This window comes from Ammospiza nelsoni, chromosome 2 (assembly GCF_027579445.1).
Source record: "Ammospiza nelsoni isolate bAmmNel1 chromosome 2, bAmmNel1.pri, whole genome shotgun sequence".
Taxonomy (NCBI): domain Eukaryota; kingdom Metazoa; phylum Chordata; class Aves; order Passeriformes; family Passerellidae; genus Ammospiza; species Ammospiza nelsoni.
This window is the reverse complement of record NC_080634.1, coordinates 82,854,878-82,868,372: the sequence shown is the minus strand read 5'-3', so window position 1 is coordinate 82,868,372 and position 13,495 is coordinate 82,854,878.

The window sequence follows — 13,495 nt, the reverse complement described above, 5'->3', positions numbered from 1 at the left end:
ATACTACTTGTTGGGCATTTAAATATGTTTAAATATGAAACACAACAAAGAAACCTTTGATGTTATAGAATTACACATTTTGCATGAAACGTATTCTGCCTAACTAACAGTACAAAAATGCTGTAATTATAGGGAAAACACTCATTCACCCCTGTTTTTTGCATATAGGAAGAAATAACTTTTTTTTTTTTACTGGAATAATTGAGGGTTACTGTATGATAATGCATTTCCTTATATTCAGGGTGATTTTTTTGTTTGTTTTAGCTGACTTTTTATCTCCTAGTGACACACAGTAATATATTTCTTGTCTGTATAGACATGCCTTCACACCCACATTGAGCTATTGCCTTCAGTCAGGTTCACTAAGAAAGCAAAATCACTTTTCTTTTTTGCTTCTTTCTTCCTTTCCCATGAGGATCATATTGCAGGATCAGGTATTGTGATCTTACAATACAAGCTCAGTGTTGCTCTTGAAATCAAACACTATTCTTAATTAATAGAACACAAGTACTGAAGATTACACAAAGAGCATTAAATTCCAACAGAACTATTATCCCCTGGCAATGTTTAGATTTATTGATTTTCTCTAAATGTAGATTAGGGGTTTGATAGCTCACCAAGTTTGTTTTGCTGTTTGTTTAGTGTATTCTCATACCTTACTCAATAAAAATGTGAAACACACTTTCTGCCTGTGCTCCACTCTTGAAAAAACTTTTGGCTTATACAGAATTAGAACAGTATGTTAGAACTATATGTTAGTACATGGAACTCTTTCAAATGTAAATAAGTCCTTTTGGTTTTAAAATAAAAGGAACAAAGCAACATTTATTTAAGATGTCCTAGTTGTATTATTCCATTAGTTGTGTTTCATTTGTATCTTGTGAACTTCAAGGATTCTGAAGTGTGAGAAATTACTAAAATGGAAAGAAGATATCAAGGATTTTGGGAAGGAAATTAAGTCAGAAGGAAATATTTTCCTTTTGTTTCATACTGTACAGTGAAAACCAGTTCATTGTGTACTTCCTTTTGAATAGGGGACAGTTACTTTAATCTTTTATATATTCAGGGAAATGCATAGAAAAAGGAACTTAATTTGCTGCCTTAAGTTTTTAGCTTTTGTATTTTTCAGAACCTGCATTACTGTGTAACTTTGAACTCCACGTAGTGTTAGTAAGCTCTCTTCATATTTTTGTCAGGTAAAATAATCCTTCCAGGCCTGAGACCCAAGGACATCTACAGCCTCAGCTTCCGAAAAGTACAAACAAAAGTGAATCAGGGAAGAAAAAGCAAACCAGAGGAATATGACTTGATTACCTGAAGTTATAATTGGACAATTAACCTCTGATATGCAAATAGACCAAACATCTATCTGTCTGAGAAACTCGTGACTGTTGCCCGTCTTGGATGTAGTCTCTGCAAGGCTTTTGCACTGACCAAGGTGTATCTATTGAATGACTTTAATGAATACCTACTTTATTCTTTTAACTCTGTCCAGCCTCTGATCTAGGAAGCCATTCCAAGGCATCAAATTAACCTTAAATTCTTGAAAGGCTTTATGCCTTTTTCTAAACATCTATAAAAGTAAAACCTCCTGATTCCTTGTGTGCATAACCAGTGGGGCAGGTGTGTCCCTCACACTCCAGGACTTGTTGCATGGTGGTGCGATCATGACTGTCCTGATACAGTTCACAACAGGAATTTCTCACATTTTCTGTTTGATAATCTTAGATAGTTGATAATGGCTAACATTTACTTTTGAAGACCTTTTAAATTAACACACCATCATTTGCTGTGTTTATTTCTCTAGACAATAAGAAATATACCGCCTTGTAAGAACAGCCCTTCAGGCACTTATAAGGCAGGATTTGTACCAAGTAGCCCTCTTGAAAATGTATGAAGAAGTAAGAAGCATTGTAAAAAGATGTGTGACTATAAATGGAGATAATAAAAAAGTTTTTAAAAGTTCATCCTTTTTTATTATCAGACAATTATGAGTGTGGAGGATTAATCAGATATGCCCAGTAATACAATTTTCAAATGTTCTCCTGCAAGAGCAGACGTAGCATACACATTAATAAGACATACTGCATATATAGCTTCTAGTTTACACGCTTTGGTTACAAATAGAATGTCATGTCTTAGGGGACATCATGATGGCACTGATGTTACTAGCAATAAAATGTAGGAACAGAATGAATGAACCTTTACTGGCTTGTAATTTCACTGTCTCAACACTTTTTAAAATCTGAATGTTGATTGCTGCTTTCTTAGAAACAACTCTGCTGCATCAGTGCCAGAAAGCATCAGCTGAAATTAAGGACTGAGAAATCCCTATTGATTATAACATGACTGCATTACAAAACCAATTTACATCTCAATTCTTAGGCTACTGAAGAGGCTCAGGTAGTTCCCTCATTACTGAGAGTTAAACATGTAAAATGAGACCTTACATTTTAACTACACAACCGATTTAAAGTTTTTTAGATTTGTCATTATGGTGATTGACAAGTATAACTGTCATGCAAGGTATACTCTAAAGTGGTTTAAATTTGACTTTGTTTCTCTCAAGAAATAAAATAAAACATGACAGTTGATCTTGCAAAGATGCAGTTTTAATGTTGCAAACGTTTTTTCTACACAATCTAGATTGATAAAATAAGGACAATAAATTAGAACATATCTAAGTTCACTTCTCTGATGTCATTGCATAATTCAGCATGCTAACATTGAACACTCTTGGTAATGGTGCCAGTACTTGTTATTCCTACATCTGTACATCATTTGAAAAGTTTACTTGACCTTGGCTTTGCATTTTGCAGGAAGACTCTTACACAAATCATTAGCTTGGAAAATGTGACAAGACCAGTGCAATCTCTTTTTTTTATTTTAAGAAATATATAAAAACACTTCATTAAAAGAAAAACAATACTATAAATACAGATTATTAAGGTTTTACAGTCAATTATTCAAAATTAGATAATGCTATACTTAAATTCACTCTAAATTGTTTTTTATCAATTCTGTGTGTTCTTACAAATTTGGCTGCACACAGTAAGTGACTAACATAGGTAAAGAATATAATGCAGTAATGACTGCAGTAACATTGACCAAAGATTTATCTAAAACTCATTTATATGACCGTGATCATTAATGAATAACCATGGAAGACTGTAAGACTTCTATTTGCCTAGAATATTCCTGCAGTTGTGAGCATTTTTTCTTTTTGCTACCACTTCCTCAATCAAAACCAATACCTCTATTAGAAAAACAAAATTCTTCCCACTCAAAATCTTCTGTGAGGACTAATTATCAACATAATTCTGTTTGTTTTTTTACCTGTCACAGTTAAAATTCTATTTTTTAACATACCTTATGGCATGCAAACTCAATAATGTGAAGTGCATTTCCTGACCCATAAAAAGAAGGGGAACAGTTGCAACACCTGTTTTTATCAAGTGTAATGTTGGTGTTTCACTTAATTTAGGAGTCTGCATTTTTCTGACTGCAGCAGTGGGAGTTGAATGATATGAAATAGATACAGATAGAATTAATGTGAAAAGAAAATTATAAGATACTGGACACATTCCATCTGAGACAATTTAAAAAAATTATATGGGTCTTAATGCTGTCATATGTAAAAAGGTCTCACTTAACACCCGAATCAAAGAAACGAAAGATAGCAGTTTCCCCTAATCAACAGTAGTCCAAGCATTATTTGTTCTTATGTTTTATCCATGAAAACATGGACTTTGTTTTTCATTTTCCTCCATAATCAAGAAAATCATGGAAGGGCATACTCAGTTTTTAACATTAAATGGCTCAATACACAGCAATATTTTTATAGCAGCACTTAGGGATTTGGCTAGATTAGTACTCTTCCCAGTAATGCAGTCCTAACTTTTTTTTTCTTTGATGTTTCCTAGACACATAATGAATTTCTGACCCCTAGGACCCTTCCATTCTCTATTGAACTGGAAGCTTGGAGTTCAAGTCTATTAAAAGGTCTATTTATTAATACTTAGCCTGGCAGTACCATACTCTCATCATGTTGAATTTTTCTAAGCAAACAACAGGCTTTAATAGCTACTGAAATGGGTTTGGGGTTTTCTGAAAGCTTAAGCTCTTTTAGAAAAAAAAACACTCTCCCTGTAATGAAGCTCTTTTATTTTAACTTCTTTTTTTTAATTCCCCTGGTGAAAAAAATATTACTGCAAAAGCTCTTCTAACACAAACATTCACTTTATTTTTATTGATTTCTTTTCAACAAATGGCTAAGCAGTCACTTTTGATAAAACCCTTAGTAAGGTCAAATGGATCAGGAAATATGACCTAACCTATGGACTTTGGACAGGATGGTGAAGGTCATGTCAGCTTGCTTGTAAAACTATTAAATCCATAACATTACCACAGGTTTTTTTTTTTAATAATGCATATATATATCTAAAGCAACACAAAAATGTTCTTTAAAGTACCATGAACATATCTGTCCATCAGACATAGAAAACTCCCAGATCTTCATAAGAATGTTGATGTATTTCAAGGCAATATTCATCGTGATAAAGAAAATGACAGATGAATATTTTTCTTCAAACAAAAGCTTTGTTTTTTTAATTTCAAAGTCTGGAAATGGGTAATAAAGAACATTCTTTTCTTTGCAGACAATGATTGAGGTTAATTACATAAGTATATAACATTTAATACACAGTTTCCAAATTTACATTAGATGAACTTAAGAATAAGGTTTTTCCATCAAAATTGGAAAGGACTGAGAGATTTTTCAATGTATAGGTTATTGCAATTCCCTGCATGAAGGGAGCAACTGCAGACTGGAAACAGGAGGTCCCTCGAGCATTGTGGTCTTTGTTCAGATTTTTCCATTCAATTTCTACACTTCTTTTTCTGTGACAGTACTGATGGACATCCAGGAAAACACAGCACTATGAGAAGGTATTTCACACAAAAAGAGACACAGAATTGGTGCAGGATCAGGAATGTGTTCTTCAGGTCTAGAGCTGAAATTCTGAAATGGATTTTCTCAAAGCAATTAATATTTTTAACATGTATAGAAATTTCCCTTTAATTTATTAAACACTAGAAAAACTGAAGCCAAAGAATCACTTGGCATTATAAAGCAAATAAACTCATATAATTAATTGTATTTTCAGAATAAAATGCTTTCTTACTAATACAAACTAGATTTAACTTCTCTAGAATTTAGAGGATTCAGGTCTAGATAGTCATATAAGACAAAAGGTATATATTATTTGCATAACAGTCATGGTGGAACCTAAGTGTCCTTCAGTGTGATCAAAAGCTCCTTGGGTGTCTGTAGACCTTATATAAGGGCTGGACACAGTTCTATCCATAATTGTTTCAATAGGATAGATGCAATATCATCCATAGTATTTTTAACCCTTACAGGTGTTTGGCATAGAGTTATACAGGAAATAGTGTTCCTCTCTAAGTCCCAGTAGCTCTCATGGAGTTGAAGAGAATTTTCTTCACTGAGTATTCAGAATGTCCCTCCAAAAGGCTGGCTCAGCACCTGCTAAAGAAAAAGACATTACACCTCTTCCTTCTTTTTTTTTTTTTTTTTTTTTTAATACTGCTTAAAAAAACTTTTGCAGGGAAATATTGAACAGGGCTCAAAATACTTCTTAATCTGAAGGCAACCAGACTGTCATCCTTCACTTGGCATGAGTGTCCTAATCATTGGACACATCTCTTTACCTTATATTTGTTATGACTGACAATTTTAAATGTTGAAGTTCAGGACAGTCTCAGACAGTAAAATTACTCTTACTTAGACATATTGCTCAGTACAGGTCAAAGACTTTGTAGATGATCAGTAGTCTTTGGTATGGGAGATATTGCATTCATATGATTTATAGGTCTGTGTACATCAACCATTTTTTGAACATTCCAACACTGGGAGCATTTAAAAATGCTGCTAGTTACAGTGAGAATACTGGAAAAAAATATGCTTCAACTGTTTCATCAAATGGGGCTGAGCTCATTGAAATGCAGACATCTCATGTTACAGAGAATTCCTGGTAAAACCACCTGCAGAAATCTGGAACATGCTGAAGAAAAAATAAAGACTCGAGGCCTACAGGACCATGACTTTCAGTGATGCAGAGCAGCTTTTCAAGGGAAGCATGACACTTCCTCATTTAAATAAGCACAGCAGCTTCAGGTCATCAGGACTTTAAACACATAAAAACTCTCTGCTCTCCCTTCCTCTATGGAGCTTGGTGTCCGCGTGACACACAATTCAGTTTTATAATTAAGGTTCACAAAAATGTCTAGCAGATTAGCAACACAGTTTTTAGTGATTAATGCTGCATTTTTAGTGTTCCTCTCGGTAGGAATGAAATCAAACACTGAAAATAGAAATGAAGTTCGAATCAGGGACTTCAATGAGAGTCCTAATAACTTAGCAATGTAATACACAACACCTGTTCACTCCCCTTCCATCCCTATGTATGCAGGATTGAATTCTGAATAACAGCACAGAAGGAAAAAAAGAAGACAAAGCCATAATTTTGTATGGTAGTGAAATTTTTTGCATTTCTGATGAATCCCACATAAATGGTTATCTTTTGATTGAAGTCCTCTTTCTTGATTAATTGAAAGGGAGTCCAAAATCCTCCTCAGCCTAGTGAGAACAGAATTTCCAGGTCTGGATGACAGTAGCTTTTTGCCAATCTTCTGTAACAGAAATAAACCCTTTTAGGGATGGTTAGTCCCAGCAGTGTCCTTCAGAACTGGTCAGACCTACATCTGCAGTGTCAGGGCAAGAGAATATTCCCACACCAGTTTCATCTTCATACCCTAAGGAATCTGGGCAGGAGTTAAGTAGCTAAAACTCTTAAAGAGGAAAAATTCTATGTATGTTCACAGTTTTGGACCACAAATAGGGTGTACAGACAAACACCATAAACTGAGTAAAGTTGAATATTTCACCTTTTTTGTTTTGTTTTGTTTTGAACTTGGATGCCAGAATTCTTCTTCTATTGTGTTTTAGACTGTTCTGTGGTCTTCTGGATCTGAACACAACTTTATTTTGTCAGACTGTTGTCTGCAGGAGTAAGAAACCTTAATTGCTGGTTAACAGTGTGTAGATTTTTTTCTATGTAATCCATAAAAGCATAGATTATTTATTCATTGAATTTTTACTTTTATTTTTGCACATTTATATTTTGGAAAGAAAATGTCTTTTGGCAAAACAGTTATTACCAATAAAGAAATTTTGCTTTTTCTGAGAAAAAAAGTTTTGTGAATAAAAAAACTACAAAATATTCTTTTGGCAGAGTAGTCAGGCTTTCCAGGTCTTGACTCTCTTTCCTACAGCTTGATAATATGGAAGGGAGAGCACTTTACCCAAGGTATTTGAGGGCAAAGGACAGCTGCTCTTAACTAGTCAGACCTGATTCCTCATTCTCAGGGAGCTACACAAGGGCAGCTGTGCAAGAAGTGCAAGGAGAAGTGTGATTACAGATAACTAGAGCCAGTTTTATTTGAGTCAATTCAACCAAGAGATCAAGCTGAATGACCTGAAATGGTGATGTCAAAATGTGATCACATCTCTTTGCTGCCACTTATACGTCTTTTCTGTCATTCAGAAGAAACTTATGTGACTGAACCTATGATAGTATACACTGAAATACATTGTTGTGGAGTTGAGTATAATAATTATTGTTAAAACTCTGTCACAAGGAGCAGTTGTTCACCTGTCTTTGAACGTATAGCTTGAATACTGTTCACCTGCAGGAATAAATCTCTAGTTATACTATTTATGTTTAAAATATTTAAAACAACATGGATTTAAAACCATCAAACAAAAACGTACTACCCTTTTAAAGAAATTACGTTTGAAAATGAAGAATTATTTGATCATTATTTATTTTTTCTTTTATGAAGGGTACAGTTTGAATAGAGAAGTAAACAACAATTACTTTTTCCAAGAAGACCCAGAATCAGAGAACCACAGAAAAGGCAGAGTGAGGCACCCTCAGGGATTACTGAGTCCAACTCCTGGCCCTGCACAGAACCACCCCCAGTCAGACCATGTGCCCAAATGCATGATCCAAACACTTCTTGAACTCTGTCAGGCTGGTGCTGTGAGCGCTCTCTGGGGACAGCATTTGTGTTTAATTAACATAATTTGACACAATTTTAGGTATAAATAGTTCATAAATTCCCAATAAAAGAAGTGTCAAAACATGTGTTGACTCCATCTGCTAGCATTCTATAGAATCTTAAATCTAAAGTGGGACATGAAAAAAAACAACAAAACACATTCAGATCACCTAGGGAGCTTAGATAAGACAGGTTTATCATACACTGGGAACATATACAGGAATGAATTTTAAATCTACATATCAAGATAGTCTTTTTTGAAACTCTTGTGTATTTATCTTTTTAAAAACTGGAAGAAGGAAGGAAAGAGATAGGAAATTTACTGAGTAAAACTGTATATTACAAAATGTTTGCAGTAACAAAACATTTAGCTCAGACTGTCTGCACTTATATAAAATGCTTTTGAAATTAAATAAAAAATATAGAGTAAGAAAAAGAAGAGGAATGAACTCAAACCTTAGGTTTCATGTAGTCAAAAAATGCACTAAGATTTTTTTTAAAATAGAATAGACAATAAAACCTGGATGATACTTCTGTCACCAACAGTTTCAGCCAAGACATGAGCAATAGTCCAGGTAAGATTTTTAGCTCTGATGTAGAGACATTTAAAGTAGAATAGACTAGGCATGAGCTAGTTACCTAAGTTCCACTCAAAGGTGATGGAGATGAGGTGTAAACATTTAATAGTGGCTAGGGAGCTGTTTAACTTACCTGAAAGCAAGCAATCATATTTTGTCACCTTGCAATCTCTCTGTGTGTCTTAGACTTGACAGAACCAAACTTAGTTTGCTTATGTGTACACATCTGGAGATACCTATAGGAAGGATATGCTGTTTCCTTAATTGCATGGACTTTGACCATGCTGCTGCCTTTTTCCTCCTGTCTTTTTAGTGTGATCATATATATATATTTTAAATTTCCTTTCTTTCACATTTTTTTATTTTGTATACTGAGAAAATCCCCAAATAATTGACTTACTAAGTCAGATTTTGCACCCCTTGTTTGTGTACCTCTAAGTCAATTTACAATAAAGACAAGTGTCTTAAACAGGTGTTGCTACAGGAACTTCTCCAGATTCAAAAGTCTGTCAAGATGTTGGACCCACACTCTAACTCTTCTGCAGGGAAGCTGTTAGCAGGATTCAGCACCAAAACAAAATCAATTTCTATCTTTGGCTATCTGAACTCTCTTTTTACCAAATCTCAGTGTCCAACTACCTATGACAGGTACCACAACAATATGGTTTTGTTGCATGCGAAATTATATTAAATCTAATGCTCAAAATCAACTATGCATCACAGGCATGTACCCAATATATAATAAATTTGAGGACTCAAAGCACCACTGTCAATGTTTTAGCTGAATCAGAACTCAAGAAATTTTAATGGCACTTACTATTCCATAAACAGAGGGGAAACCAGTAGGGATCTAAATTCTTTAAGCCATATTTCCTTCAAACTTTCTCAGTATCCACTAGTTCTAATGAACTCCATGTCTTGCATTATTTCACTCCCATATCAGAGATGGCAGCTATCAAGGGCAGCTATCAAATGCCGCAGTATTACACAGCAGTTTCTGGGCACACCTTAGGGATTTTTTGAGAATATCTTTTGGGATCATCAGACTCTGGGAGGAATCTCAGAAAAGGATATAGTCAACAGAAGGCTGAGACTTCTAGAAAAAAACAATAATTGTTCTTAATGAACTGACAACTTCTCTTGATCAAAATGTGCTTTGATATTTTTTCCAACTTGACATTTGATTAGGCAGGGTCAAGAATCTGTTTAGTACACGTTGGGAAGAGACCTAGAGCACAGCAAAGAAATGCCTGGTCAGTACCCTGGTAGCAGATGATGGGATGGGAGCTGCATCCAATAAAGAACTAGAGTAGGTTGAGTCTGAGCAACACAGCAGCTCCAGGAAAAGACACAAGGGTCTGCAGTGGCTAAGTCTGCTGTGGAGGGTGGAGATGTGGAGATGAGGAGATGTGGAGGTCACAGTCTGCCATGAGTCTGGTACCCACCTCTGGGGTTCCCAGTATAAGACAAGGATAGATCTGTTAAATAAATAAATAATCAGGTGGATGGAGCACCTCTTCTTTACAGAAAGGCTTAGAGAGTTGGGTTTGTTCAGTCTGGAGAAGGGAAAGCAGCAGAGATCTGTGTAAAGTGGGCTAAAAGAACAACAGAGAATTTCCCATCCCATAGTGACAGGAGAAGGGGAGATAGTTATAAATTGAAAGAGATTAGGCTCAGACAGGAAAGAAGATTTTTATGATGAGCCCGGTGAGACAATGGAAAGGGTTACCCACAGAATTTGTGACCCATCCATGGAAGCCGGAACAAGATGGCCTTTGAAAGTCTCTTCCAACTCAAATCATTCTATGATTCTACAACCCCCTGCTGCTCTTCTGTATGGGCATCAGCAATACAGCTACAGGAGACCAGGGAAGGATTACCTGTGACAACGTGGTCCTCGGGATGAGGGTCAAGCTTACGAAAGCTCCAGTGGTTTTATCCTCAGTTCTACCTGTCACCATCCCCTCAATCCCTGTGAAAGTGATGAAATAAATAATCCTGGAAATCATTTCAAAAATTCTTAAGGACAAGAAAGTGACTAGGGGTGATAATAATGGATTTATGAAGGGGTAATTACACCTGGCCAAGCTTAAAGCCTTCTGCAATAAAGGAACTGCATTTATGAGTGTTAATCAATGTTATCAACATTTCTAGTAGTTAGGTAAGGTTTTTTTTTCACAGATATGTTAATGCAGCCCCAAAAAAAGGTATCAAAAATGTCTTGTGTTGTGGTTTTGATAATTTTGAATAACAAGAAATTGCATGCAATATAGTGTGAGGAAACAATCACATTGTCACTTTGCCAAACAATACAAGAAAGGGATCTCCTTCCTTACACATTTGATGCTATTTTTTATAATCCAAATGCATCCTTGTACAACATACTGTCATCTTTATTTTGCATCTGTGACAACAGCTGAGTCACTTCTGTCCTTTTCCCAAAGGGAAAAGAAATAGAGAAGCTAATATTTAAGAAGAATGAAAAAAAACAATTTAAAAATAATGGAATATTTCTTAATGAGAAAATAAACAGAAGACTGTCTGGTAACACTTAAGTTAGCATCACATTCTAGGAAGAGCCTCTCTCTTACATTAGCATTGTATTTCTGAAGGGCACCACAGGGCGAGGATGAGCTGTTCTTCTTAGGACTAGCTTTAATAAGACATCATTACTCTTATTCCAACATTTCACCCAAGAGGCAAGGTTAAAACCCCTAGAGAGGGCTTTGCAAAAATGTTTTTGAAGAATGACTGTTAAATCAAGTGCTGATAGAAAATGGAGGAGGCTTAAGAGGAAGCTGAATGACATAAAACCCCCCTTTCAGTAGGGTGCAGAGGATCAAGAAAATAGTAATTGAATCATAGGTATTGCTTGACCAGGATTAATTTGTTGAGTTCAAAAGCAGAGAGAAGTTGGTTAAGGACTCAATTTTTCTCTGTCCATTTTCTCTCATAGCTTTTGTGATCGTATCATTCTTGTTCAAAAGAAAGAATAATATTCAATTTTCACTGTTGGCATTACTATTCTTTATTTTGCATTCATTTCTGAATATTTCCTTTAATACAGAAAGCCCTATTGATTTTTATTCTGTCTTTTTTTTCCAAGAATTTTTTACTTTAAGGTGTTAACTAGATGATTTATATATGTACTTTTAGGGGGTAATGAAAATTACATAAATAGACACATTTTTCTGGAAGTATTTTAATAATTTAAATGAGTACTTTATGATAATGACTATAAAAAAAACCAAAACAACAACAAACCAAAACACAAGAGTAAAAATAAGTAAGTAATTAAATAAATTAACAAGCAAGCTGTAAAAGCCCAAGACCTTTTACTCTGTCAGTTCTGGTAAAGGAACTTTCCTAATGCAAGGCATGATCCGAAGGTTCTTTTCATTTCTCAGCTTTGATTCATATGCTTAATGATATCCTTATACTGCTTTTAAAACTACATGAGGTGTTCAAATTACTTCATTGTAGAAAGGAATCCCTCTGCATTGTACTCTGTAGAGATTAAACTTAAATTTCCTGTTTATTAAATAAAATCAGCAGCAAGAAGTCATAGCAAAACTTTCAGTGTTTCAAATATAGTTTTGCAGTCACTTTTCTATTATGTATCTAAGTCTAAAATCTATAAAGAAGTTACTAAATATAATTAGTGAAACAGGTTAGAAAAACAAGGTAACAATTTTATAATATTTTTACTGAGTTAAAAATTAATATGGTGACATTCCATAATGAAAGATAATTTACAGATACACAATATGACATCCGTTTTTCAGTAGGCAGTCATTCATTTTCACAGATTTTCTTACTGGCAAATTTTTGTAATCTTTCTACATTTTTTAAATGTAGGAAGAGCCAGAATTAGTTATATTTTGGTTTAATAGGGTTCAGAGGTACTATCAGAACAAACCATATATATAATGTTCCTATTTAATGCATCATAGGTAGGTAAGAAACTCAATAATTCACCCAAACTTCTTGTAAATGTGTAACATAAAACAGTAAACTGAGGAACAAGCACCTTTTGGAGAGATCTTTTGTTGCTTTTTGCAATATAATTCTGCTTTTCATCTGTACAGTAAAATGACAGTGAAAGCACTAGCATCTATCAGAGAATTTTCTTGAAAAGATAGGTTTTAATCACCTTAAGATGTTCAGTATGATAATAGGAGCCATGCAAAGGAAGTAATGCTGTCCCATTTTTGGACAAGGTCTTTCAAATTCTCTGAGCAGATGCTGAACTCTAAGCATCTACCTTAGTCCATACTACTATGGAAGACAAGTGAATGTTTTCAGTAATTTTAATTCCTACAGGACCAAACCTCAACAGAAGTTCCTGGTATAAACAGAAGATGAAAGGTTTTGTTGTTGTTGTTGTTGTCGTTGTTGTTGTTGTCGTTGTTGTTGTTTTTATGAAACTGAATGAAAGTAACCCTCTTTTGGATTCAAAATCCCCTAAATTCCTATACTTCAGGACTTGTGATAATCATCTCATAACTGACATTCTAAAGAGAGATTCTTCTGATATTCCTGAGCTTTCCCTTTCTGATTATCCATCTGTGTTTTAATCTTTCTGAAAGTTAAATTCAGTTACAAGCTAAAAGCTGTTAATGGATGTGAACAAATGGGAGGAAATGTGACAATACGGTAAATCTGAGCTCCCTTTCATTCCTGAACAATAGTATCCTACCTTATCATGAATAAATGCTTATGACTGTCATATGGCATACTTGTGACATTATTTATAAAGACAACTTCAGAACAGT